Source organism: Scyliorhinus canicula, chromosome 1 (assembly GCF_902713615.1).
Source record: "Scyliorhinus canicula chromosome 1, sScyCan1.1, whole genome shotgun sequence".
NCBI classification, from domain to species: domain Eukaryota; kingdom Metazoa; phylum Chordata; class Chondrichthyes; order Carcharhiniformes; family Scyliorhinidae; genus Scyliorhinus; species Scyliorhinus canicula.
Genome location: NC_052146.1, coordinates 80,191,554 through 80,197,553, shown reverse-complemented (window position 1 = coordinate 80,197,553; position 6,000 = coordinate 80,191,554). Strand labels below are relative to the sequence as shown.

Sequence of the window (6,000 nt, the reverse complement as noted above, 5' to 3'; positions counted from 1 at the left end):
ATTGGTGGGTTTCGAAACCGGGTCTGTAGAATATTACCCAGGGCCTCCGGATTACCAGCCCAGCGACAATACCACTGCACCACTTTCCCTGATGCCCTTTCCCCAGGCACAAGGGAGGTAACAGTATGTGGGCCTTATAATGTTGGTCCCAGAAATGTCCATCTGGCCCCCAACTGTGAATTTTCTATAATGACTGTGCTTTTATTCTTTGCTGTTCCCTCCTGGGTAGTCCCTAGTCTATTGATGTAATGGTCTGGACTGCATCCCTTCAGGGATTCCTCACTCCCATCATTTCCAATGTTGAATGCCAGATTGAGAGTGGCATACCCTGAAGACTCTTGCGCTTCCCGCTTCTTTCTAATCTTCCTTTGGCCACTCATCTGCTACCTTGAACTCTTGCTGCCTGTGAGGTTACCACTTTCTGGAGTGTACAATCCAGGAATCTCTCATCCTCCCTGATACTGTACAGTGACTCCAAATGACTCTCAAGCTCAGATATCCTATTGAAGCAGCTGGATATCCTTCCTACACACGTCGTCCCCCAAGACAGACACAATGTCCTGATGTTCCCACATGGCACAGGAGTTGCAAACAACAGATCTCAGCTGCCCATCCAGGTCTAAAAAATTCCTCTTTTAGAATCTAGTTAGTGTCACGGAGCACACTTTTGCGAGGGTTTCCCAACTTGGAGCACTGGTTCGTGGGGGTGTATAGTTCTGTTTTGGTGCAAACAGCCCAGTCACGTGTAATAATTGTCACGAGACTATTTATTAAAGTAAAGAAAAGACAAACACACACACAGCACGATGCTACTCATGCAATTAAAATGTACAAATTATTGGACCGTTCTATACTTTGTACCACTTGTTACACAATGTATCTATGATACCTGAACTCTAAAACTTTCCTGTTCCCCAAACAACATCCAGCTATAGTTACCACACAATACAGGGATGATACTCGAATCTGGGAACTGTCTTTTTCCTGGTCCAGTGAGAGATATTTTAAAATTGTTTTTATAAAGGTTTTCTGTGCAGCCTTGGCTCTAAGACTTTGCTGTCACCAGGCCTTCAAACCTGGTGGCTGGAAAATGGCCTGTCCACTTTCTGAGACTGCTAGATGGTAACTGCCTCTCCTGGTTTAAGTGTCTGGGCAATTATACCTTTGTTGTTCTTTGATTATGCCTTCTGCATTTGGCTGTCTGCCCCATCAACTTCCTTGACTATATATTAACATATGTATATCTCAGGGACCTTCCCAATTGTCTATAATTTGTTTCTCCATAAACTATTCACACTTGATTATTGTCTAAACTGCTGTTCTAAACTTGTTACCGGGAGAGACGCATACTAATTGAGGCCCTTTGAAAACTGTCTACTATTGTCTCCGGGTGGATTCATGACATTGGTATCTTGTATAAACTATTAATTAATGCCTCTAGATCTACTCATGCTAAAACTCTTAATTAAATTAATTAATAAAATTTCAATCAGGGTAAGTTAAACTGTAAATCTAATGTAGTACTGTATGGATTCCCAAACCTCATTAAAACCCCAGCTTAGAGAGAAAAAAAACATTAAAACTCAACAATCAATTACTTACCTCTTGTTCTGTAATGTACTACTTTTTTTTTTAGTAAGTGCACTGATGAGATCTCCCATTCCCCCTTTCTCTCTCGCTCTCTCTTTCCTTTATTCCCTGCTGCCTCCAATCAGGTCCACTCATTCCCTGCTTTGATTTGTCAGCCAACAGTGGTGCTCCATTCAGCTGTTTACTGTCTTACACATTGGTTGGGAAGAATCAGTTGAGGAGAGAAATAGGGGCTGGTTTCGCACAATGGGCTAAACAGCTGGCTTGTAATGCTGAACAAGGAAGCAGCGCCGGTTCAATTCCCGTACCGGCCACCCGAACAGGCGCCGGAATGTGGCAACTCGGGGCCTTTCACAGTAACTTCATTGAAGCCTACTTGTGACAATAAGCAATTATTATTAGCGATTAATGCTTGCCAGACAGTCAATGGCAGGAAAGAGCAGGCACTTGAAATCCTCCAGGAATACGTCCAACCTGACTTGGCAGCCCTAAAACCAGTCTTGCGGATTGAGTAGGTTCTCAGGTTGGGGAGGGTTGTGGATGATTTTTTTTTTTACTTGTTCATGGGACGTGAGTGTCGCAGACTGTGCCAATATTTATTGCCCATCCCTAATTGCTCTTGAAGGGGCAGTTAAGAGACAACCACTTTGCTGTGGGTCTGGAGTCACATGTAGGCCAGACCAGATAAGAATGGCAGATTTTCTTCCATAAAGAACATTAGTTTCATGATGTGGAGTTCGAGGGCATCATTGAGTGCATCTTGAAACCCATCGTACAAGGAACGCCCAGTTTCTGTCGCGACACGACGGACTTCCTGCAGAAACTCAGCACCCATGGACCAGTTGAACCAGGAACATTCCTCGTCACAATGGACGTCTCGGCACTCTACACCAGCATCCCCCATAGCGACGGCATTGCTGCAACAGCCTCAGTACTCAACACCACAACTGCCAATCTCCAGACGCAATTCTGTAACTCATACTCTTCATTCTGGATCACAACGTCTTCACCTTCGATAACAAGTTCTTCATCCAGACACATGGAACAGCCATGCGGACCAAATTTGCACCTCAATATGCCAACATCTTCATGCACAAGTTTGAATAAGACCTCCTCACCGCACAGGACCTTCAACCGACGTTATACACCAGATACATCGATGACATTTTTTTCCTTTGGACCCACGGCGACAAATCACTGAAACGATGACATCAATAAGTTCCATCCCACCATCAGACTCACCATGGACGACTCTACAAAATCGGTTACATTCTTGGACACACTCATCTCCATCAAGGACGGTCGCCTAGCACTTCGCTTTACCGCAAGCCCATGGATAATCTCACGATGTTCCACTTCTCCAGCTTCCACCCTAAACACATTAAAGAAGCCTTCCCCTATGGACAAGCCCTCCGTATACACAGGATTTGCTCAGACGAGGAGGAGCGTAATAGACATCTACAGACGCTAAAGATGCCCTCGTACGAACGGGATATGGTGCTCGACTCATCGATCGACAGTTCCAACGCACCACAGCAAAAAACCGCACCGACCTCCTCAGAAGACAAACACGGGACACAACCAACAGAGTACCCTTTGTCGTCCAGTACTTCCCCGGAGTGGAGAAACTACGACATCTGCTTCACAGCCTTCAACACGTCATTGATGAAGATGAACATCTTGCCAAGGTCATCCCCACACCCCCACTACTTGCCTTCAAACAACCACGCAACCTCAAACAAACCATTGTTTGCAGCAAACTACCCAGCCTTCAGAACAGTGACCATGACACCACACAACCCTGCCATGGCAATCTCTACAAGACGTGCCAGATCATCAACATGGGTACCACCATTACACGTGAGAACACCACCCACCAGGAACGTGGTACACACTCGTGCGACCCGGCCAATGTTGTCTACCTCATACGCTGCAGGAAAGGATGTCCCGAAGCGTGGTACATTGGCGAGACCATGCAGACGCTGCGACAACGGATGAACGGATGGCGCGCGACAATCGGCAGGCAGGAATGTTCCCTTCCAGTTGGGTAACACTTCAGCAGTCAAGGGCATTCAGCCTCTGATCTCCGCGTAAGCATTCCCCAAGGCGGCCTTCAGGATGCGTGACAACGCAAAATCGCCGAGCAGAAACTTATAACCAAGTTCCGCACACATGAGTACAGCCTCAACCAGGACCTTGGATTCATGTCGCATTACATTCATCCTCCACCATCCGGTCTGGGCCTGTGAAATCCAACCAACTGTCCTGGCTTGAGACAATTCACACCTCTTTAACCTGGGGTTACCCCATCTCTGGATCTGTAAAAACTTAATTACCTGCAAATGCTCGCATTCAAAGCATTGTCTTGCATCTTTGACTTTGTCTATATTTATGTGTCTGGAACATACCTCTTCATTCACCTGAGGAAGGAGCAGTGCTCCAAAAGCTAGTGTTGGACTAAAACAGGCTCCAAAACCTGGTGGACTTTAACCTGGTGCTGTAAAATTTCTTACATTAGTTTCATGGTCATCATTAGACTTTTAATTTCAGGTTTATTGAATTCAAATTCCCCATCTGTAGTGGCGGGATTTGAACCTGGGTCCCAGATCATTACTCTGGGTCTCTGGTTTATTAGTCTAGCGACAATACCACTATGCCACAGGATTTAAAGAGGACAACATTGATTTTGAAGTCAGTTCCTTGGATGGTAGGAGGTCAGCAAGGATTGTTGTCATAGGTGGGTAAGGCTGGCTGCATTCTGCAGGAGTTGGAGCTTAAGTAGGGTGTAGCTCAAATGCATAGTAAATGAACACTTGGGTCTGAAAATGACAAAGGGATGGATGAGGTCTTCAGCTCCGAGCCAAATGGGATATCAAAGATGCACACAATCGGATTGAGCAGGCATCCAGAAAGAAGGCTGGAATTAGGAAATGAGGGCAGAAATGTTTTGGTTTAGGAGTCATTTAGATTAGAGGATGATTTTCATCTTGCTGCTATTGAGCTGCTTGATGTCAAACTACACAATTAAGGTGGAATCAGTAGAGGTAAAGCTCTGTATTGTGGTGTACATGTGAAAACTGGCTCCATGCTAACGGATAACGTCACCAAGTGACATGCTCTGGTTGAGGAATCAAAGGGGGCTAAATATGGGGTCTTGAGTTACCCCAGAGGTGGCCATACAGATATGGCAGATGCGTTGGCGTCAGCGGGACAGGATGGTGTAGAGAGCCTGTAACATTGCCAACAGGTGGTACCATGCTGGTGAAATGAGCTATGGCTCGGGTGTTGACACTGCAGCTGTGTCCACCTGCTTTATCCGTGTGCTCCACTCCCACTGCGGGACCTTCCCCAAACCAGACACCTGGTGTCCCAATGACCTCCCCAACCCTGCGAGCCCATCCCATTGACCCCTGTCTCAGTGACTCCCTGATGACCTCCATCCCTCCTTCACGGTCCGATGCTCCATCCCCTCCGAACTCCCGGCAGGTCCGCTATGTTGGATTGTACCAACCCGGGGGGGGGGGGGGGGGGGTGCTGAGCGATCGCGCGAGGATCCCCTACCTCGCCCCCTCCCCCCGCCTGAGCCGCACCGGTTTATTGCTCCGGAAGTGGGAGTTTCCAGTTTCCAGGGTAACGCAGTCGGTTACTAGGGAACAGTCGTCGTCCTGGAAACACGACGACCGCCCAACCACTGTCGTCCGGCCGCCTTCAACCGCCTGCTCGGTGAGTAACTCAACCCGGGACCGACCCCGACAACCCGGGACCCCCCCCCCCCCCCCCCTCACCGCAACCCGGGACCCCCCCCCTCACCGCAACCCGGGACCCCCCCTTCACCGCAACCCGGGACCCCCCCCCTCTCACCGCAACCCGGGACCCCCCCCCCTCTCACCGCAACCCGGGACCCCCCCCTCACCGCAACCCGGGACCCCCCCTTCACCGCAACCCGGGACCCCCCCTCACCGCAACCCGGGACCCCCCCCTTCACCGCAACCCGGGACCTCCCCCCCCCCCCCCCCTCACCACAACCCGGGACCTCCCCCCCCCCCCCCCCCTCACCACAACCCGGGACCTCCCCCCCCCCCCCCCCTCACCACAACCCGGGACCCCCCCCCCCCCTCACCACAACCCGGGACCTCCCCCCCCCCCCCCCTCACCGCAACCCGGGACCCCCCCCCCCCCTCACCGCAACCCGGGACCCCCCCCCTTCACCGCAACCCGGGACCTCCCCCCCCCCCCCCTCACCACACCCCGGGACCCCCCCCCCCCCTCACCACAACCCGGGACCCCCCCTTCACCGCAACCCGGAACCCCCCCCCTCTCACCACAACCCGGAACCCCCACTCACCGCAACCCGGGACCCCCCCCTTCACCGCAACCCGGGACCCCCCCTTCACCGCAACCCGGGACCCC

General features: G+C 50.7%; 1 protein-coding gene across 3 annotated transcripts in view; it reads left to right on the top strand.

The window, feature by feature from the left end:
• Nucleotides 1–5,184: 5,184 nt before the first annotated feature.
• The window catches only part of si:ch211-222n4.2 (uncharacterized protein LOC101885505 homolog), a 57,738-nt gene continuing 56,922 nt past the window's right edge, over nucleotides 5,185–6,000 (top strand). For 2 of the 3 annotated variants that reach the window (XM_038793909.1, XM_038793899.1), the window contains exon 1: nucleotides 5,185–5,313. The gene's annotated coding sequence lies outside the window, so the exon portion shown is untranslated. The remainder of the gene's footprint in view (nucleotides 5,314–6,000) is intronic. The other variant, XM_038793880.1, reaches the window with a different exon arrangement.